The sequence below is a fragment of the Onychomys torridus genome, unplaced genomic scaffold (genome assembly GCF_903995425.1).
Source record: "Onychomys torridus unplaced genomic scaffold, mOncTor1.1, whole genome shotgun sequence".
NCBI lineage: Eukaryota > Metazoa > Chordata > Mammalia > Rodentia > Cricetidae > Onychomys > Onychomys torridus.
The window spans coordinates 1-23,626 of NW_023411339.1; positions in this window are offsets into that span (position 1 = coordinate 1).

Here is a 23,626-nt window from a genome sequence, read left to right on the forward strand (position 1 = left end):
GAAAGTGGGAAGGACCGGACATATATAGTGCAGACACCAAGAGACCATGGATGCCAGCGTAGACTAATATACCCAGCAAAATTTCAATCATCATAGATGGAGTGAACAAGACATTCCAAGACAAAACCAGATTTAAACAATACTTATCCACAAACCCAGCCCTACAGAAAGCACTACAAGGAAAATTCCAACCTACATAAGTCAGATACACGCTGGAAGACACAAGCAATGGATAACACCCCAGGAGTAAACCCCAAAGAAGAGAAGTATACACAAACTACCATGAAAAAATAAAAATAATAACAGGAACAAACAATCACTGGTCATTAGTATCCCTTAATATCAATGGATTTAAGTCACCTATGAAAAGACACAGACTAAGAAAATGGATATGAAAACAGGATCCATCTTTCCGATGCATACAAGAAACACACCTCAAATCCAAAAATAGATACTACCTAAGAATAAAGGGCTGTGAAAAGACATTCCAAACAAATGGTGTTAAGAAGCCAGCTGGTGTATCCATCCTAATATCCAGCAAAATAGACTTCAAACTAAAATCAATCAAAAGAGATCATAAAGGACATTACATACACATCGCAGGAAAGATCCACCAAGATGGAGCTTCAATTCTGAGCCTTTATGCCCCAAACACAAGGGCACCCACATATGTAAAAGAAACATTACTAAGGCTTAAACCATGTATAAACCCCCACACATTAATAGTAGGAGACTTTAACACCCCACTTTCACCTCTGGACAGATCTGCCAAATTGAAACAGAACAGAGAAATAATGGACATAACTGTTGTTATGACTCAAATGGACTTAATCGATATCTACAGAACATTTCATTGGAACAGACAAGAATATTCCTTCTTCTCAGCACCCCATGGAACCTTCCCTAAAATCAACCACATACTTGGCCACAAAGCAAATCTCAACACATACAAACAATTAGAATAACCTCCTGTGTTCTATCAGACCACCATGGTTTAATGTTAGATTTCAACAACAACAAAAACTACAGAAAATCTACAATCTCATGGATATTGAATAATGCTCAACTGAACCACCAATGAGTTAAGGAGGTAATAAAGAAAGAAATTAAAGACTTCCTAGAGATCAATGAAAATGAATACACCACATGCCCAAACTTATGGGACAGTATGAAAGCAGTTCTAAGAGTGAAATTCATGGCACTAAATGCCCACATAAATAAGTTGGAGAAATATCATGCTAGTGACTTAACCTGAAAGCTCTAGAAAAAGAAGAAGCAAAGTCGCCCAGGAAGACCAGACACCGGGAATTTATCAAATTTAGAACTGAAATCCATAAAACAGAAATAAAGAGAACAATACAAAAAATTAGTGAAACAAAGAGTTGGTTCTTTGAGAAAATCAAAAAGATAGACAAGCTCTTATCCAAATTAACCAAAAGACACACAAAGACACACACACACACACACACACACACACACACACACACACACACACATATATATATATATATATATATATATATATATAGAGAGAGAGAGAGAGAGAGAGAGAGAGAGAGAGAAAGTATCCAAATTAACAAAATCAGAAATGAAAAGGGGGATTAACAGACAATGAGGTAATCCAGAGAATCATCAGGTCATACTTCAAAAACCTCTACTCCACAAAATTGGAAAATCTAAAAGAAATGGATAATTTTCTGGATAGTTACCACATACCTAAGTTAAATCAAGACCAGAAAAACCATCTAAATTGTCCAATAACCCCTAATGAAATAAAATCAGTCATTAAGAGTCTCCTACCCAAAAACAGCTGAGGACCAGATGATTTCAGTACAGAATTCAGAATTCTACCAGATCTTCAAAGAAGACTTAATACCAATACTCTTTAAATTGTTCCACACAGAAGCAGAAGGTATATGACCAAACTCCTTATATGTGGCTAAAATTACCCTGATTCCTAAACCAAACAAAGATGCAACAAAGAAAGAGAATTACAGCCCAATATCCCTCATGAACATTGAAGCAAAAATACTCAATAAAATACTGGCAAACAGACTCCAAGAACACATCAAAACAATTATCCACCATGATCAAGTAGGTTTCATCCCAGGGATGCAAGAGTGGTTCAACATATGAATGCCCATCAATATAATACACCATATAAACAAACTCAAAGAAAAAAAACCACATGACCATCTCACTAGATGTAGAAAAGGCATTTGACGAAATCCAACACCCTTCATGATAAAGGTCTTGGAGCAATCAGGAATAAGGGGAACATACCTAAACATAATAAAGGCAATCTACAGCAAGCCAAAAGCCAACATCAAATTAAATGGAGAGAAACTCAAAGCAATACCACTAAAATCAGGAACAAGACAAGGCTGTGCCCTCTCTTCATACTTATTCAATATAATTCAGTAGTGTTCTAGCCAGACCAATAAGAGAACATAAGGAGATTAAGGGGATACAAATTGGAAAGGAAAAAGTCAAGCTTTCCCTATTTGCTGATGATATATTATACATGAGTGACCCAAAAAATTCAACCAAGTATCTGATACAGCTTATAAACACCTTCAGCAACATAGCAGGATACAAGATCAACTAAAAAAAATCAGTAGCCCTCTTATGTACAATAGACAATCAGGCTGAGAAGGAAATCTGAGATGCACCACCTTTTACATTACCCACAAATGATATAAAATACCTTGGGATTACTCTAACTAAGCATGTGAAGGATCAATAGAACAAGAAATTTAAGTCCCTGAAAAAAGAAATTAATTAAGATATCAGAAAATGAAAAGATCTCCCATGCTCATGGATAGGCAGGATTAACATAATAAAAATGGTGATCCTACCAAAAGCAATCTACAGATTCAATGCAATCCCCATCAAATTACCAACACAATTCTTCACAGACCTGGAAAGAATAATACTCAATTTCATATGGAAAATCAAAAAACCCAGGATAGCCAAAAGAATCCTATACAATAAAAAAACCTCTGGAGGCATCACAATCCCCTACCTCAAGCTCTACTATAGAGCTACTGTAATAAAAACAGCTTGGTACTGCCATAAAAACCTACATGTGGACCAATGGAATCAAATTGAAGATCCTGACATTTACCCTCACACTTATGAACATATGATTTTGACAAAGAAACCAAAAATGTACAATGGAAAAAAGAAAGCATCTTCAACAAATGTTGCTGGCATAACTGGATGTCAATGTGTAGAAGGCTACAAATACATCCATACCGTGCACAAAACTTAAATCCAACTGGATCAAAAACCTCCACAAAAATGCAGTAATTCTGAACCTGATAGAAGAGAAAGTAGGAAGTAGTCTTGAATGCATTGGCACAGGAGATCACTTCCTAAATATAGCACCAGTAGCACAGACATTAAGAGAAACAATCAATGGGACCTGCTGAAACTGAGAAGCTTTTGTAGAGCAAAGGACATGGTCAACAAGACAAAGCAACAGCCTACAGAATGGGAAAAGTTCTTCACCAACCCCATATCTGACAGGGGCCTGATATCCAGAATATGTAAAGAACTCAAGAAATTAGACATCAAAATGCCCAACAGTCAAATTAAGAAATGGGCTATAGAACTAAACAGAGAATTCTCAACAGAGCAAGCTCAAATGGGTGAAATTCAGTTAAGGTATTGCTCAACATCCCTAATTATCCAGGAAATTGGAATCAAAATGACTCTGAGAAAACACCTTACACAACTCCAGGGGCTATCTAAAAAAAACAGGACCCTAAGAAAGACTCAGGAATCGCCCAATGACAGAGTAATAGATGAGATATACATGAACAACCTGGATGAGAGTGAGTGTAATGAGAAGTTCTCAGCCAGATTCCACAGATGCCAACAGCCACTTAATTCTATCTGGAACAGTGAGCTTGAGTGCTAGTACCACAGTAATTGTCTTAGCCAAGACAGAAGATGCTGCCACAGTGAAGACAATTGCAAATGAGGTCTGCTGCAAGAAACAGGTGGCCATATAGGGATGGCCAATATAAACCAAGGTACATAGAAAACAAAATATGAGGGAGATGAGGAGGACATAGTTGAGAACATGGTTATTGGCCTTGACCATTTGAGTATTTTCTTTTTTGAGACAGGGTTTCTCTGTGTAGCTTTGCCCCTTTCCTGGAACTCACTTGGTACCCCAGGCTGACCTTGAATTCTCAAAGATCCACCTGGCTCTACCTCCTAAGTGCTGGGATTAAAGGTGTGCCTCACCACTGCCCACCTGTGAGTATGTTTATACTTTAAAAAGTTTGCTAGTACAGCAGCTATTAGGGAATAGAAAAATAGTTCCGAGCCATCCATAGAATTTCCCCAGGCATCCTTTTAAGGCAGAAAGGTCTCAATTTTTTTTTAGGCTGTGAGTTTATTTTGTGTTGGCATACTGATCGTCTGGACACTTCACAAAATGATCTATGGCTATAATAGAAAGGAAAGCATTTTCAGATTTAATTTGTCCCTAGTGTTTATGAAACATGCTAATTATCTTATATTAATGAATTGGGAGGATAGCATGAATTTTATTTACCTCTAGTAGTGTATGGAAACTTAATGTGTTTGATGCATAATATTTAATTCTAAGTTTCATTGAATTTCATCTTAATGCAAAGGTTTTGTTTATATTTATCTTACATATCCAAGAACTGTTTAGTATTTTTGTAAACAATATTATACTTTTACATAATGTTTAGGTACAGACAGTAACCTACTTGAACTGAGTCATTCATAGAAACAGAGTTGTTATTGATAGTTTTCCATACAATGCTAAACAAGAACTGAGAATGAGGTATTTCCTGGCATCTATCTAGCAGCAGCAAGTTAGCTTCCACATAAAATTGTCCTCACATGGCTCCTTTGGCATACAAACCTTGTCTACTCTGTATCTTAGAAGGAACCTATCTCTATCATTTTATTAAACCAGTACAATTCCTAACAATGTTCAAAATATTTGCTTACTCCCATATTAGTAAAGTAGTCTGACCTCATCAAGGAAAATTATTTTGAGAGAGAGAGACTACTAGAGAAAAATCATAACCAGTGAAAATACAGAGTGTTGGAGCACAATCTAATAGATGTATATGTAATAATACTCCCTCAATTAAGTTTCAGAAAAAAAATTGCAGAAGAGGAGGGTGGAAAGACTGTAAGTGCTAGGAGATCAGGGAGTTTGATGTGAGTAAGTGTCTCATAGAAACATCACAAGCTACAAACATAAAGTTTCATAAACCTGACTGTTTCAACATGAGTTAAACAAGGATAAAAATAATAAATGATGCAAAGTAGATGGGGAAAATACAATCAGGCCTCAACCATATACAGAGAACTATAGGCAACTACGAATTATGGAGCACAGGAGAAACTGTCTTTTCCTGAGTATGGCACATCAACTGATTATCTTTGCATAACAAAATGGCCAATCCTGAAAACAGACATTTAATATAGTATAGTCTGAAGAGTTTGTATTTAGAAATATATATGTATGTACACAAAATATTATGCACATGCCAACACTTAATGAGAAAATTGGGAAAAATTTTGAAAGAAGGGATATATATGAGAATTTGGAGGAATGGTGGGGAAAGGGAAAATGATGTGATGGTATTATAATCTAAAAATAGGAAAAATATAAGAAGCAAAAAACAAAACCCTGCACTGATAATTCCAAGAAAAGCAGAGACAACATGAACAAATTATCTCCCTAATTCTCTACATGTCAAAATATCACATCTATTTTTATGTTTCACTGTTTGATCTTTGGTTGGGCACATTATCTGCAACTTTTACTAATTTCTATAAGATTTGATAGTCCAATGCTCCCAAGGTTGCAGTACTTATTGTGAAAACATCAGTATGTAGATAGCATTCCAATCCTCAGGAGCATAATTTTGAAGGATAGTACTGGGTGAGGCTGAGAATTTCCTTCCATTTATATCTTTGTAGTTTATATCAAAATATATTCACTTTTCTTTCAATTGCATTAACCAAAGAGATCAAATGGAAAAGATGCCATTCCAATACTGAGTCTATTGAGAGAGAATGTTTACATTCAATTTCAGTTGTTCAGTCCTCTCTGATTTTGCTGAGCAATGTCATGTAAACTGATGAGTGGAAGTATTAAAAATGCTTCAGTTTTAATATGTATTTAAAATTAAGTAGAAGAATGTTATATTTATTCATTTTTATTGAATATATATTCTTCCCTGGTACAATATACTCTGACCAAAGCTTACCATTTCCTCTACTCCAACCATGCTTTTTTAAGTAGGAACAAGGGGAAATAAGTAAACTTGAGTATCAAACAACACAAAGTTTTGGATTTGTTATATATGTGATAGTATCATTTAAATCAATATAATTTGTATACATTAGTATTTTCAAGTGTTTCATTTTCTTGCATTATTCGCTGGGTTTTATAGTCAAATATGTTTATAATTTTAGTGTAAATTTTTAAATACCGGAAACATTTCTTCACATTCCTCGTTTACAAATAAAATAGAATTATATTTACCTCCTGGTCTGCTTCTAAATGAAAGTGCCACTTAGGTATTTGGCTATTTCTCTTCACTACAACAGTAGTTAATTGCATCCCTCAGAACCTGATATACTATATAAAATACAGTTTTCAAAATTTCTGAACATCAATGTTGATTCTACTAACTACTTAATTAAAAAAACTCTCTGTGAATTACTTGTTATCAATATTATAACAAAATACTTAATTCAGAGTTCAATATGATGACATCTAAACTAACCTGTGAAATAGAGTAGGACTGGAAATATAAATTACCAATGATAACATTGATCTACCATAGCACAAAGTACAAAAAGGAGCATTTCTAAAAAACTGTAGAACATCACTGAATATTATCTCCTTGTTAGAGACCTTGGATGGGGCAGGGAACATTAGGATGGATAGCATATAACCATTAAACAAACTCTAATGTAGATAAAACTTATTAAAAATGCTGAATGTTATGATGAATTTGAGTTGCAGTAGAAATGTTTAGTACTTTCATATAATATCCAGGAGAAAATGTTATTTTCATGGGTTTAGACACTTCTGACAACATGTAGTTAAAAAGACAGAGAGTGTACCACATTTTCTTAACCCATTCTTAAGTTGAGGGGCATCTAGGCTGTTTCCAGGTTCTAGCTAGTATGAAATAATGCTTCTATGAATATAGTTGAGTGTCCTTGTGGTATGATTGAGCATTTATTGTGTATATGAGCAAGAGTGGTTTAGCTGTAGTATATATACACAATGGAGTAATACTCAGCAGAGAAAAACAGTGGCATCATAAATTTTCAGGCAAATGGATGGAACTAAAAAAATACCATCCTGAGTGAGGTAACCCATACTCAGAAGGACAAACATGGTATGTACTCACTCATAAGTGGATACAAGATGAAAAGCAAAGGATAACCAGACTACAACCCACAGCTCCAGAGAAGCTAACTAACAAGGAAGATCCAAAGAGGGATGTATATATCACCTCGTGCAGGGGAAATAAATGAAATCTCCATGAAAATACGGGGTGAGGTGTGGGCAATGGAGGGTAGGTGATAGGGAATGAGAATATAAGGGAATGGGATGGTCAAGCTGGAACAGGGATGGAATAGGAAAGCAATGAAAGAGAGACAATGATAGAGGGAGATATCATGGGGATAGAGAAAAACCTGGTGCTAGGGAGGTTGCCAGGAAGCCCCAAGGATGATGTCAGCATAGACTACTAGAAATAGTGGAGAGGGTGCCTGAACTGAACTGGCTTATCCCAGTCATGAGATTGGTGAATACCTTAACTGTCATCACAGAGCTTTCTTCCAGGGACTGATGGAAGCAGAAGCAGAGGTCCACAGCCAAATACCAGGCAGAGCTATTGGAGCCCAGTTGTAGAGAGAGGGAAGTGGGATTCTATGAGGAAGTACATTTGGACCATGATGGGAAAAACCTACAGAGATGAACAAACAAAACAAGTGTGAAATCATGAAAGTTAGATCAATGGCTGTTGAGCCTACACAGGACTAAACTAGGCTCTCTGCATGTTGAGACAATTGTGCAGCTTGACCTGCTTGTGGGTTCCTCTGGTAGTAGAATCATAATCCATCTATGGTGCATGAGTGGGATTTTTGGAGCCCACTACCTATGATTGGACAACTCCTGCAGCCTTGAGGCTGGGGCCAGGCTTGGACTTGCCTCTCCTGGGTGTCCCTCTGCATGGGAAGCCTTGCCTTTTTGTGGGGTGATGTGGAGGAATGGGATGGGGTGGCTAGTGGGTGGGAACAGGGAGGAAGGGGATCTTTGGTTGATGTGTAAAATGAATGAATTTTTTCTTAATAAAAAATAAATAAAAAGAGTGTAGTATTTCAAATAGCAGTGTTACTGATGCTTTCAAATTCCTAATAAAACTTTTCTTTTCCCCAAAGGACTCTTTACAAACTATGTAAATATGGGAGAAAGTAAACAATCTGTTGACAATTTTGGTAAATCACATCTTTACTCATCATGTTGAAAACTTCATTTTCTGGACAGGATTACAGTCAAAACAGCGGAGAGCCTTTCCCTCCTGAGGGGATTTTTTGTGTTGAGGCTTGCAGGCCTACTGCTTATGGAGTTTAATGTAAGTTTCAAAAGCTGCAGTGAAACACAACATGGAATTAGTGAAAATCCTCCCATTAAACACATGTAGCATATTATAAATTAAAATTTCATTGTTTTTAAGATAAATATTATAAAATTATGGGAATATTATGAGACACAAATGATTCTCTGTGGAATCTGGCAGAGAACTTCTCCTCGATTTGTTGTTGATGATGTAAAAACTGAAGATGGCCATATTTTGATTGTCTGCTACAGAGGTTCAGTTATTGCCTTCTACTCTGTCATGAAATACTTGGGCTCCCTTGCCCAGGCAAGTTTTACTGTATCTTCCCTGGCCAGAAATGTGCCTCACACATTCAGTGAAAGAAAGTTGATGACATTCAGCACAGTGGTGTACTACAGTGTCTGGATCACCTTCCTTTCTGCCTACCAAAGCACCAAGAGCAAGGCTACAGTAACTGTGGTGGTCTACTGTATCTTGGCCTAAAGTGCAGGGCCGCTTATTTGCCCCTTTGCTCCAAAGTGCTAAAATATTTGCTCAAACTACAGGTAAATTCTTTTCATAAGGTCAAGAAAAGACATTCTAAACTTGAAAATATCACATAAATTTAATTAGCTTAATTTCTTTTGCTTTTCTTTTTTTCTTTTATTAATATTAGATTCAATAATAATATTTTTCAGGCATGGGTTCCCCTGTCCTCCCCTATGCCGCCACCGCCCCTGCCTTCCCCCTCGCTCCTCCCCTCCATTCCCATCTCCTCCAGGGCAAAGACTCCCCTGGGGATTCAGCTCAGCCTGGTAGATTCAGTACAAGCAGGTCCAGTCTCCTCCTTCCAGGCTGAGCAGAGTGTCCTTGCATATGCCCCAGGCGCCTAACAGCTAGGTCATGCAATAAGGACAGGTCCGAGTCACAGTGAATGGGTGCCTCCCAAACAGTTCAAGCTATTCAATTGGCTCACTTATCCAGAGGCCTGATCCAGTTGGGTTCAGAATTCATGTGTTTCCATTAGTTTGGCGATTTGTCTCCGTGCTTTTACCAATCTTGCTCTCAACACTTCACACTCTTACAGTCCCTCCTCTTTCTCAACTATTGGAGTTGTGGAGCTCCACCTGGGACCTGGCAGAGGATCTCTGCATCCACTTCCATCAGTTATTGCATGAGAGTTCCAGCATGACAGTAGGGTGTTTGGCCATCTGATCACCAGACTATGTCAGTTCAGGCTTTCTCTCAACCATTGCCAGTAGTCTACAGTGGATGTATTATTGTGGATTTATGGGGACCTCTCTAGCACTTTGCTTCTTCCTGTTCTCATGTGGTATCCATTTATCATGGTCTGTTATTCCTTGTTCTCCTTTTCTGTTCTTGACCCAGCTGGGATCTCCTGCTCCCCTAAGCTCTCTTTTCCTCTAACCTTGCCTTTCATTACACCTACTCTCATCCAGGTTGTTCATGTATATCTCATCCATTACTCTGTCATTGGGCGATTCCTGAGTCTTTCTTAGGGTCCTGTTTTTTTAGATAGCCCCTGGAGTTGTGTAAGGTGTTATCTCAGAGTCATTTTGATTCGAATTTCCTGGATAATTAGGGATGTTGAGCAATTCCTTAAGTGAATTTCACCCATTTGAGCTTGCTCTGTTGAGAATTCTCTGTTTAGTTCTATAGCCCATTTCTTAATTTGACTGTTGGGCATTTTGATGTCTAATTTCTTGAGTTCTTTACATATTCTGGATATCAGCCCCCTGTCAGATATGGGGTTGGTGAAGACCTTTTCCCATTCTGTAGGCTGTTGCTTTGTCTTGTTGACCATGTCCTTTGCTCTACAAAACCTTCTCAGTTTCAGCAGGCCCCATTGATTGTTTCTCTTAATGTCTGTGCTACTGGTGCTATATTTAGGAAGTGATCTCCTGTGCCAATGCATTCAAGACTACTTCCTACTTTCTCTTCTATCAGGTTCAGTTACTACATATTTGTGGAGGTCTTTGATCCAGTTGGATTTAAGTTTTGTGCACGGTATGGATGTATTTGTAGCCTTCTACACATTGACATCCAGTTATGCCAGCAACATTTGTTGAAGATACTTTCTTTTTTCCATTGTACATTTTTGGTTTCTTTGTCAAAATCATATGTTCATAAGTGTGATGGTAAATGTCAGGGTCTTCAGTTTGATTCCATTGGTCCACATGTAGGTTTTTATGGCAGTACCAAGCTGTTTTTATTATAGTAGCTCTATAGTAGAGCTTGAGGTAGGGGATTGTGATGCCTCCAGATGTTTTTTTATTGTATAGGATTCTTTTGGCTATCCTGGGTTTTTTGTTTTTCCATATGAAATTGAGTATTATTCTTTCCAGGTCTGTGAAGAATTGTGTTGGTAATTTGATGGGGATTGCATTGAATCTGTAGATTGCTTTTGGTAAGATCACCATTTTAATTATGTTAATCCTGCCTATCCATGAGCATGGGAGATCTTTTCATTTTCTGACATCTTAATTAATTTCTTTTTTCAGGGACTTAAAGTTCTTGTTCTATTGGTCCTTCACATGCTTAGTTAGAGTAATCCCAAGGTATTTTATATCATTTGTGGGTAATGTAAAAGGTGGTGTATCTCAGATTTCCTTCTCAGCCTGATTGTCTATTGTACATAGGAGGGCTACTGATTTTTTTTAGTTGATCTTGTATCCTGCTATGTTGCTGAAGGTGTTTATAAGCTGTATCAGATCCTTGGTTGAATTTTTTTGGGTCACTCATGTATAATATCATTTCATCAGCAAACAGGGAAAGCTTGACTTTTTCCTTTCCAATTTGTATCCCCTTAATCTCCTTATGTTCTCTTATTGGTCTGGCTAGAACACTATTGAATTATATTGAATAAGTATGGGGAGAGGGCACAGCCTTGTCTTGTTCCTGATTTTAGTGGTATTGCTTTGAGTTTCTCTCCATTTAATTTGATGTTGGCTTTTGGCTTGCTGTAGATTGCCTTTATTATGTTTAGGTATGTTCCCCTTATTCCTGATTGCTCCAAGACCTTTATCATGAAGGGTGTTGGATTTTGTCAAATGCCTTTTCTACATCTAGTGAGATGGTCATGTGGTTTTTTTTCTTTGAGTTTGTTTATATGGTGTATTATATTGATGGACATTCATATGTTGAACCACTCTTGCATCCCTGGGATAAAGCCTACTTGATCATGGTGGATAATTGTTTTGATGTGTTCTTGGAGTCGCCAGTATTCTATTGAATATTTTTGCTTCAATGTTCATGAGGGATATCGGGCTGTAATTCTCTTTCTTTGTTGCATCTTTGTTTGGTTTAGGAATCAGGGTAATTTTAGCCTCATAGAAGGAGTTTGGTCATATACCTTCTGATTCTGTGTGGAACAATTTAAAGAGTATTGGTATTAAGTCTTCTTTGAAGATCTGGTAGAATTCTGAATTCTGTACTGAAACCATCTGGTCCTCAGCAGGTTTTGGCTAGGAGACTCTTAATGACTGATTTTATTTCATTAGGGGTTATTGGACAATTTAGATGGTTTTTCTGGTCTTGATTTAACTTAGGTATGTGGTAACTATCCAGAAAATTATCCATTTCTTTTAGATTTTCCATTTTTGTGGAGTAGAGGTTTTTGAAGTATGACCTGATGATTCTCTGGATTACCTCATTGTCTGTTAATCCCCCTTTTCATTTCTGATTTTGTTAATTTGGATACTTTCTCTCTCTCTCTCTCTCTCTCTCTCTCTATATATATATATATATATATATGTGTGTGTGTGTGTGTGTGTGTGTGTGTGTGTGTGTGTGTGTGTCTTTTGGTTAATTTGGATAAGAGCTTGTCTATCTTTTTGATTTTCTCAAAGAACCAACTCTTTGTTTCACTAAGTTTTTGTATTGTTCTCTTTGTTTCTGTTTTATGGATTTCAGTTCTCAATTTGATAATTTCCTGGTGTCTGGTCTTCCTGGGCGACTTTGCTTCTTCTTGTTCTAGAGCTTTCAGGTTAAGTCACTAGCATGATATTTCTCCAACTTATTTATGTGGGCATTTAGTGCCATGAATTTCCCTCTTAGAACTGCTTTCATACAATCCCATATTTTTGGGCATGTGGTGTATTCATTTTCATTGATCTCTAGGAAGTCTTTAATTTCTTCCTTTATTACCTCCTTAACTCATTGGTGATTCAGTAGAGCATTATTCAATATCCATGAGATTGTAGATTTTCTGTAGTTTTTATTGTTGTTGAAATCTAACTTTAAACCATGGTGGTCTGATAGAACACAGGATGTTATTCTAATTGTTTGTATGTGTTGAGATTTGCTTTGTGTCCAAGTATGTGGTTGATTTTAGAGAAGGTTCCATGGGGTGCTGAGAAGAAGGAACATTCTTTTCTGTTCCAATGAAATGTTCTGTAAATATTGATTAAGTCCATTTGAGTCATAACAACAGTTATGTCCATTATTTCTCTGTTCTGTTTCAATTTGGCAGATCTGTCCAGATGTGAAAGTGGGGTGTTAAAGTCTCCCACTATTAATGTGTGTGGGTTTATACGTGGTTTAAGCCTTAGTAATGTTTCTTTTACATATGTGGGTGCCATTGTGTTTGAGGTATAAATGCTCAGAATTGAAGCTTCATCTTGGTGGATCTTTCCTGCGATGTGTATGTAATGTCCTTTATGATCTCTTTTGATTGATTTTAGTTTGAAGTCTATTTTGCTGGATATTAGGATGGATACACCAGCTGGCTTCTTAACACCATTTGTTTGGAATGTCTTTTCACAGCCCTTTATTCTTAGGTAGTATCTATTTTTGGATTTGAGGTGTGTTTCTTGTATGCATCAGAAAGATGGATCCTGTTTTCATATCCATTTTCTTAGTCTGTGTCTTTTCATAGGTGACTTAAATCCATTGATATTAAGGGATACTAATGACCAGTGATTGTTTGTTCCTGTTATTATTTTTATTTTTTCATGGTAGTTTGTGTATACTTCTCTTCTTTGGGGTTTACTCCTGGGGTGTTATCCATTGCTTGTGTCTTCCAGCGTGTATCTGACTTATGTAGGTTGGAATTTTCCTTGTAGTGCTTTCTGTAGGGCTGGGTTTGTGGATAAGTATTGTTTAAATCTGGTTTTGTCTTGGAATGTCTTGTTCACTCCATCTATGATGATTGAAATTTTGCTGGGTATATTAGTCTACGCTGGCATCCATGGTCTCTTGGTGTCTGCACTATATATGTCCGGGTCCTTCCCACTTTCAAATTCTCCATTAAGAAGTCTGGTGTTATTCTGATGGTTTTGCCTTTATATGTTACTTGGCCTTTTTCCTTCATTGCCCTTAATATTCTTTTTTTATTCTGTACATTTGGTTGTTTAATTATTATGTGGTGAGGGGAATTGGGGGGGGGGTCTAGTCTGTTTGGTGTTCTATATGCTTCTTGTATCTTCATAGGCATTTTGTTCTTTAAGGTGGGAATAGTTTCTTCTATAATCTTGTTAAATATATTTTCTTTGCCTTTGACTTGGTATTCTTCTCCTTCCTCTATCCCTATTATTTATAGGTTTGGTCTTTTTATGGTGTCCCAAATTTATTGGACATTTTGGGTCATGACATTGTTGGTTTTAGTGTTTTCTTTGACTGATGAATCTGTTTCTTCTACCATATCTTCTACACCAGAGATCCTCTCTTCCATCTCCTGCATTTTGTTGGTTATACTTGCCTATGAAGTTCCTGTTTGTTTATTCAAATTTTCTATTTCCAGCATTGCCTCTGCTTGTTTCCGCTTCATTTTTTCTATTTAACTTTTCAGGTCTTGGATTATTTCCCTCATCTGTTTCATTGTTTTTTCATGATTTTGTTTCAGGGACTTTCTGTTTTCTTCTGCTTTATTTGTCCTTTCCTCTAGATTTTTATAGTGTTCTTCCCCTTTTTTGTTTGTCCATTCCTCCACTTTATTGTTGATTTCTTCTATATAAGGCTCTAGCCTCTTCATGATGTTATTTATAAGTTTGTTTTCTTCTGCTTCTTCCATTCTGTGATGTTCAGGTCTAGCTGTTGGAGGAGGGATAGGTTCTGGTGATATTTTATTGCTCCTAATTTTTTTGTATGTATTTCTGCCTTGATGTCTGCCCATCTTCTCATGGATTTGTTTTTGGTCTTATCAGTGCACTTGGACCAGACATAGCTGACAGATTTAGGGAGCCTCCCTCTGGTATAGATGGAAACTCTGGTCCAGATGGGAGTGCTGTCTGGATGGGAACTGGGGGCTGGTCTCTGACTCTCAGGAAGTTGCTCGGTCTCTGTATCTTGCCCAGATTGGAGCTCCACGGCAGGTGGGAACTGGGGGCTCCAGTCTAGATGGGAGTTCCAGGTCAGGATGGAAGCTGAGGCCTGGTTTTTTAAGACTCAGAAAGTGGCTGGGGTCTCCTTATCTTGTCCAGATGGGAGCTCCAGGGCACAATGGAAGATAGGAGCTGTAGTCTCTGGTCCAGATGGGAGTTCCTGGGCAGGATGGAGGAAGGGGGCTGGTTTCTAAGTCCCCAGAAGTGGCTGAGGTCTCTGGTAGATGTGTGCTGGGCCAGGGTGTAGAGGTTCAAGGCATGGAGGTTTTTGGGTACACAGGAGGTTCTTGGAGAGGAAGAACCTTTCAGGTGAGGTTGGGGCTTCCTGCCCTATGGCCAGATCCTGGGGCCAAGTTGGGCAGGTGTTCCCCAGAATGGCTGGAGCCCAGGGCTAAGACCTAGGTGCAGGCCTCTCTGGGTATTGGTCCAGGTACTCACCTCTGGTCTAGATGGGAGTTTCAGGGCAAGTGGGAGCTGGGGGCTGGTCTTTGAGTCTCAGTAAGTGGCTGGGGTCTCTGGCAGATGGGTATGGGCAGGGTGTGGAGATTGCAGGGTCTGCCTGCAGTCTGAGAAAAAGGGATCCTTCCCACAGTGCCCCCCAAATGGCCAGAAACTGGGGCCAAGTTGGGCCGGTCTTCCCTGGATGGCTGGTGCCCAGGGGTGGGACCTAGAGACCTCTCTGACTATAAACTTAGGCAGTCATCTCTTGAACAGATGAAGTTTTGGGACAGGATAGATTCTGGGGGATGGTTTATAAGTTCCCGGAAGTGACTGGGGTCTCTGGTGGATGGGTGTGGGGCCAGAAGTGTGGAGGTAGTAGGGTCCACCTGGGGGTCTTGGAGAGGGGGAACCTTTCTGGTGGGATTGGGGGGTACTGCCCTGCCAAGTTGGGCAGGACTTCCCCTGAATGGCTGGTGCCCAGGGCTGGACCTAGGTGTGGGTCTCTCTGGGTGTGAATCCAGGGAGTCACCTCTGGTCCATATTGGAGTTCAGGGGCGCATAGGAGCTGGGTGCTAGTCTTTGAATCTCAGGATGTGGCTGGGGTCTTGGGCAGATGGGTGTGGGGGAGGGTGTGGAGATTACAGGGTCTGCCTGCAGTCTTGGAAAAGGGGAACCTTTCTGCAGGGCACACCAAATGGCCAGAAACTTGGGCCAAGTTGGGCAATCTTCCCTGGATGGATGGTGCCCAAGGGTGGGACCTAAAGGAGGTGGCCTCTCTGACTATAACCTCAGGCACACACCTCTGCTCCAGATGGGAATTCCCCACTGCTATCTTTTAAAGCCTGTGTCAGTCTTAATGATTCATCTTAGTTATTATTATTAAACCAGTATTTGAATACTGTGTCAATTATTACAGTAAATGTCAAAATTATACAGTTCAGATACACCTTAGGAAGGCCCTATATTTCCAGGAAAATGTCATTCATCATACAGGCAAAAAAGATTTAAATTCTTTTGAGGCAATGTTTTGGGCCATATTATAAGGATTACTCCAAGTTTGTTAGCCAGTATCAAGGTATAAAATTATCAAATACTATTCCCTGAAATAAAACACTAGATTGCTTGTCTTACTTTTCTTTAAATTGTTTTTTATGTGTAGTAGCATTTTTTGGGCTGCAGGTATGCTAAAGTCTTTGGCTGGTGGCAACTGCAAGTGGGAACAGATTGTCCATTGTGCATGAGGCAGTGTTCAGCATATGTGATTGAGTGGTCTGAGCTCAGTGGACAGAGAGCTCCAGCTGGTTCCAAGCCACTCTTGGCACCTCTGCAGCTATGGAATCCTCACCATTGGAGAACCATGCACCTTCTGAGCAGCATTTGAGAGCAGTGTTGAGACTGTAGAAGCCTTGGGCTCAGGCGAGATGCTGGCATACAGAGAGAGGGGAAGGCCTCACTCAAAGTGTTTTTTCACCAGTGTGGGAGCTATGTTTGCTGGGGAATCTCAGACCAGACTTAATTGCTCCCTTGCTTCGGAAATGGACCATGGATGTGCTCTCTAGTTAAACAGAACTCAGCAGGCAGGTGCTAGAGCCTGTGAGCTGGGGAGTAGGAAGAAAGGGAAGGGAAGGAAGAGTACCAGGAGGTTATAGGCTGAATGGTTTATAGCGTTAAATGGGTAAGAATTTGGTGCCCAAGAAGGGTGGGATTTAAAAAAAGACAGGAATGTGTGGTAAGTGTGGAAAGCATGCCACAACAGCCACAAAGGAAGCTGAAGTTGGAAGCCACCCAGGCTTTTGGGGAAGTTTACTTGGTGGTTTTACTTACAAAAATAAAAGGACATGTTACAGGGTCCAGGATAGGTGAAGTGCAGTCCAGTAGTGTTCTCCAGAGAACTCCACTGGGCCTACCATCCAACATCCAAGATTAACAGAAACCAAAATTGCCAACACTCCTGTATCTCAGGCCTTAAGATCTCCCATCTTGGCCCCACCTCAGGGAAAGGTCACAGATAGGCATAACAGCTACTGGAAGCCTCACTGTGGGGTAGTACTTCCATGTCAAAGCTACAACAGCTACCCACTACACTTGAGGACTTGCCTTGTTGAGGAAATGGCTGCTTCAGATTCCATGTCCCCCATTACTAAGAGGTTTTGCCAGGTTTACTTTCATAGATTTTATGGAGTTTCCATTGTATTAGGTTTCTATCTTGTATCCAAAATGCCCCATATTTCCAGTCATTTATCTAAGTATTTTCTCCCTTCCTCCAAGATACCCAATCCCAGTTGTTCCCAACCCCCGCACCTGAGTCTACCTGAAAACTATTCTATTTCCCCTCCCAGGGAAATATTTGCTTCCCTTCTTAAGCCTTCATTGTTATTTAGCCTCTGGATCTGTGAATTGTAGTATGATTATCTTTTACTTATAGCAAATATCCACTTAAAAATTAGTACATAATGATAAATTTTCCATATCTTGATAATAGGTTTCTCTACCAACACTGTAAGGCAGATCAAGCTGAATTAAAAAGTAAAAAGAGCAGGTATTTCCTTTTCAGGTCTTTGAGGATATGATTTATTGTAGCTTTAAGAGTAACAAACACCCAGTTTCATTTGAAAGGATTCAACTGCCTTCTGAGTTCTCTTTTTATGTAAAAATCAGCCTATGGGCCTCACATCCCTAAAGCTGCTACAATGTATTAAAACAGTTTGCTTTGCTATCAGGTTACAAAAAGAGATGAACTCACCAAACAGATTTTAAAGTATCATTTTAGTATTCCTTAATTTCAAATAATTTGCTTTATATTAAAGATTGACTAATCAACCTCCTATTTTTCATGGTAAACAACTGGATAAAAAGTAGTGGAATGCTCATACAAGGTCTAAAGATATAAAAGCATGGCTTTAAGGAGCTAAGATATTTTAAAACATTTATGTAAATGTAAATTATTTATATATATGTATGTACTATATATAATGTAATGTATGTAAACACAAATTATAAAGGTGTATGGGCATGTGGTTTGGATGACGAGGGTTTGAAAAGTGTTTTGAAATATGTGGATATAATTTGTGAGGGTATAAAAAGGTGACCTAAGAGATATAAAATGTTTAAAATTTATTTCCCTTTTGTATTTTCCCTCACTATACTATTGTTATATTAATACTTCAAAGGTTCACTGTTCTAACTTTAATAACTAAAGTTCTGATAAGCTATTAACCTAGTTCTTTTTTGTTTTTTGCCAGAGCTGAGGACCGAACCCAGGGCCTTGTGCTTGCTAGGCAAGTGCTCTATCACTGAGCTAAATCCCCAACCCCTCTAACCTAGTTCTTGTAAACACTGGCTGTTATTATCATAGTCACAAGCTCATGATTTAAAATTTCCCTATGGTTGTTTCTACATATAAAGTTAAAAATGCTTCTCAGAATATTTTGCTCTGGCAAAAAACAAAAAAGAACTAGGTTAATAGCTTATCATTTGCCTAATCTGTATACACCCAGTCTTTTAGAAAAAAATGTTAATATTTTTAACCAAAATGATTTTTACGATCACAACCCTTTTACAATGACTCAAAGGCATGAGTCTATTGCCTTTTCTACAATGTGAATTTCAGGAAAAACTACAAACAATTAGAATGCTGACATGCTAACATATGTGGACCTTTTGCCTTCAAATACCTAAATAAATAAAAGGTTCTTATAAGCTTCAGAGATTAACTTGGAGCCACCTTTCACAGAACAAAAAGGACTTCAGATAAGTATAGCCAATCAAAAACCTGTTTCCCACCTGCCTATTCCTGATGGGGAATGGGACCTACTCCCCTTTCCCTGATTTTGGAACATATTTCCCCTAGTTACCATGGCTGTGGACCTGGAAGTTTCCAAAGTACACCTAAGAAAAAAATGCTCCTCTAAAAGCTGTTAACTTTATTTCCTGTAATATATATATATTATATGATAGATAGATAGATGTAGATATAGATATATAGATATATAGATATGTAGATATAAATATTCCAGCATATTTCTTTTTATTTTATAGTATAATTTAATTTTACATATCATCCATGGATTCCCCTGTCCACCCTCCTCCTGCCCTCCCACTGCTCTCCCCCCTGACCACCCCCATTCCCATCTCCTCCTGTTTCAGCATATTTCTAATTAAAGACTAAAGACTGCTCCAAATGAAGTCTGCATATCCTTAGTCCCAGATTGTTTTACAGAGCCTGAACAGCAAATAAAGCAGCCTACTCTTCCTGCAACTGGTCAACACTCTAGCCTTTCTGGCAGTCTTCACTCTTTCCATGGCTAGTCCCCTTCATAGGGCTACAGGTAACAATCTTCATGGCTAGACCCACAGAGATTATGGCTGGCTCCATGGCTATCCCTGTTCACTGGGCTGATGTGAATGATAGATTTTTTTTTTCTCTTAGCAACTTGTCTTCTGTACTTCCTCATGGAAAACATATACTGGGGTCTCCAGAATGGCAGTTAACCAAATCCTTCTTAACTCATTCCTCCTGATGGGCATGAGCCCATTGACTGTGATGTCCCCTTCCCATGTTGTTCTATGCCAGCAAGAAGTAGTGGGAGCTGAACCAATGTCCATGTATCCAAAAATCAGGATGTTCAGCTGGGATCTCCAGCTTAACCCTGCTTGATCTAGCCAGTCCTCTCTCTTCAAAACCTGCCCTCTCAGGAGCCTGCCAAGCACAGTTCCCCTGCTTGGATGCCAGCTTCCCAAGCCCCCACCAAGAAAACTTATAACTGGGCATAAGTCCATCTTACAGAGGACATACCATCCTCTCATACCTACAGGGTATTTCAGTCCCCTCATTTAGAATAGCAGCCTTGTGATTTCTCTCCTAACCTCTTCCCCTGCGTTGCTCTCTAGAGGCTGGGGACTCACCCTGGAGTGTATATTAGCTCATGGGCTCATTAGACCCATGCTGTGTTGAACCTACCTGCCCATCACGGATCCTGGAATCAGTACCCCAGCCCACACTAGACACTGCAGCAGGATGACTGGCCCTACCTCTCAGGGGAAGGTTTGCCCCAGCACTATGGAAAGATGGTCCCACCTCTCACCATAGGTATTTGGTGATATTACCATAGGTAATTCTCATCTGTGCATTACACTAGAGCTAATCCAGTAGTCAGGGACACAGGTGAACCAACCCTGAGGGCTTGGGAACAGGAGAGCTGATCCCACTCCTCACCTCTGCCATGTGTTGGCATGAGTTGAGAGAATAGATGTCACCTTTTCCTCATCTATCACCCCCAGTGGCAGATGAGAAGGCTGGCCCCTGGTCACAAGAGTCAGAGGACTAACTCTGAATATCACCTGCTACAGAATCTGAGAAAGTGGCTCTGCTTCCCATATTGTCAGCACACTACAGCTGACCCTGTTGTTGGGAATGGAAGTGAGCCATCCCTGAGAGTGTTAGAGAAAGAGAACAGACCCCACTGCACCCCATATGAACCCTACAGCAATCAGGAGAAAAGGCCTTTTACTTGCCCTCAGCAAAGGAGTAGAGCTGGCCCTGATGTTGTGAGTGTGGATGAACCAAATATGAGGACCTGAGAACAGGAGAACTGGTCCCATTCCTTGATTCAGGCTGAATAGGTTGAACTAGCAAGGGCAGTGCTGGAGAGTTCACCAAGATAGTGATGATGAGGGAAAGCTGGAAGGCTGATCAGCCCAGCTATCACCCAGATACAAGGGATGACTATGAGATTGAGCACTCCAACATTCAGTGAATCTATGAACTGTTGGAGTATGTGAACAGGATGGACCTATAGGTCCAAAACAAGAAAATTTCAAAGACACAAGAAAACAGCAGAACATTCAAGAGAGCTCACTATCAGGGTGTAGGAGAAACAACAGATCTCTAGCTAGACAAATGACCCCAGGCAATGAACACTTGCAAGTAAAGATGAGTGTACTAAAGGGGAAACTGTGACTCAATGGACTGTACTACAGCATCCACAACAGCATATTTCTTATTTTGCTGTGTGTTTTGTTTATGGTTTTTGGGTTTTTTTTGTTTTGTTTTGTTTTGTTTTACTTTTTTTTCATTTTAATTTAATACCAATCACAGTACCCCATGCCTCCATTTCTCCATCTCTGCTACACTCTTGAGAGGATAAGGCCTTTTGTGGGGAGTGAAAAAAAGTCTAGCATACAAAGGTGAGGCAGTACCAAGCATCTAAACCCTGTTTCAAGGTGAAGTATTCCCCCAAGGTAATACTTTCCATAAAGTTATGCAGAAGACATAAGTTTTGGTCCCACAGTCAGGGGTTCCTAAACTGACCTAGCCAAATAACTGTTATTCACATTCACAGGACCTAATTCAGTGCCATGTAGGTTCCTTAGTTTGCATGCTAGAGTCCATGAGCTCCCACCACCTTCGTACAGCTGTCTCTGTGGTTTTTCCCATCAATATATTGATGTCACTAGCTCCTGTGATCCCACCTAACTCCCTTCAACTAAAGTCTAGGAGTTCACACCAGTGCTTGGTTATGGATTACTGCATCTGCTTCCATCAGTTACTGAATGTAGGTTTTATGATGACAATTAGAGTAGTCATTAATCTGATTATAGAGGAAGATAAATTCAGTATAAGATTCGTGTTATGACCCAACTATGTGCCAGTTGCCAGTAAGCAGAAGAATCCTCCTGGAGAAATCACACCCAACCTGGGGAAAGCCCACCCACCCACCAAAACCCCCATCAGACCACGACATATACAAGTTACACATCTCACAATGTAGCCATCTGCCTGTGACCCCAGTAACTTCCTGAGGCTCAGTACCCAAACTGTCAACTCTCATTGGACAAAGAGCTCTCATTGGACCAAGAGTAATTTCTGGAGACAAGGAATCCACCTCCCCTAGTTGGACCAAGCGTGGCTTCCTGAGATATAAAATCTTCCAGCTCTCATTGGACCAAGAGAGGCTGCAAGAGATACAGAATCTGTTACCTATGACTGGACCAAGATCCCCAGTAAGACCAAGAGCAGCTCTGTGAGTCACAGAAGCCAATAGTTTAGGTAAGGCAAAGAGCAGCTCCCTGAGATACAAAATCTGCCCACTCCAATTACACCAAGAGCCAAGATTGGACCCAGAGGGGCCCCTAAGACAGAGACACAACAAGCACAGAGTAGACCAATAGCAACTCGTTCAGACACAGAGACCTCTTATACCTATTAGAGAAGGATATGGGCAGATATTAAGACAAAATTACATATAATAACATGAAAACAATATGGTATCAACAGAATATAGCACTCATCCAACAGCAAGAACTGAACATCAAAATGTAGAAGCCACAGAAGAAATCTACCTTAAAACATCTTCATAAAGATGCTAGAGGCCTTGCAAAAAATGAAATATGAAATTGAGGAAAAGACAAATTAAAAATTGGAAGAAATCAATAAATCCCTTAAAGAAAGCCATGAAAAAGCAATTAAACAGGTGAGGGAAACAGTTCAAGACCTGAAAAGTGAAATTGAAACAATGAAGAAGACATAAACAGAGGGAATGCTGGCCTTGGAAAATCTGAGAAAATAAACAGGCAAAACAGATGCAAGCATAACCAACAGAATTCAAGAGATGGAAGAGAGAACCTCTGGTGTAAAGGACACAATACAGGAAATAGTTTCATCAGTCAAAGAAAATATCAAAGCTAAAATGTCATAACACAAAATGTCCAGGAAATCTGGGACACCATGAAAGACCAAATCAAAGAATCGTAGGGATAGAAGAAGGAGAAGAATACCAACTCAAAGACACAGAAAATTTATTCAGCAAGATCATAGAAGAAAACTTTCCCAACTTAACGAAGGAAATACCTATGAAGATACAATAAGCCTAAATAACACCAAATAGTCTAAACACCCCCACAAAGTACCCGCACCACAAAACAATTATACCACTAAACCTACAGTATAAAGAAAGAATATTAAGAGCAACAAATAAAAAAGGTCAAGTGACTTATAAATCATACCCATCAGAATAACACTCCACTTATCAATGGAGACATTGAAAGCCAGAAGGCCGAGAACAAATGCAATGCAGACACATGGATACCAGCCCAGACTAATATATGCAGCAAACATTTCAATTAATATAGATGGAGTAAACAAGACATTCCAAGACAAAACCAGATTTAAACAATACCTATCCACAAATACAGCCATACAGAAAGCACTAGAAGGAAATT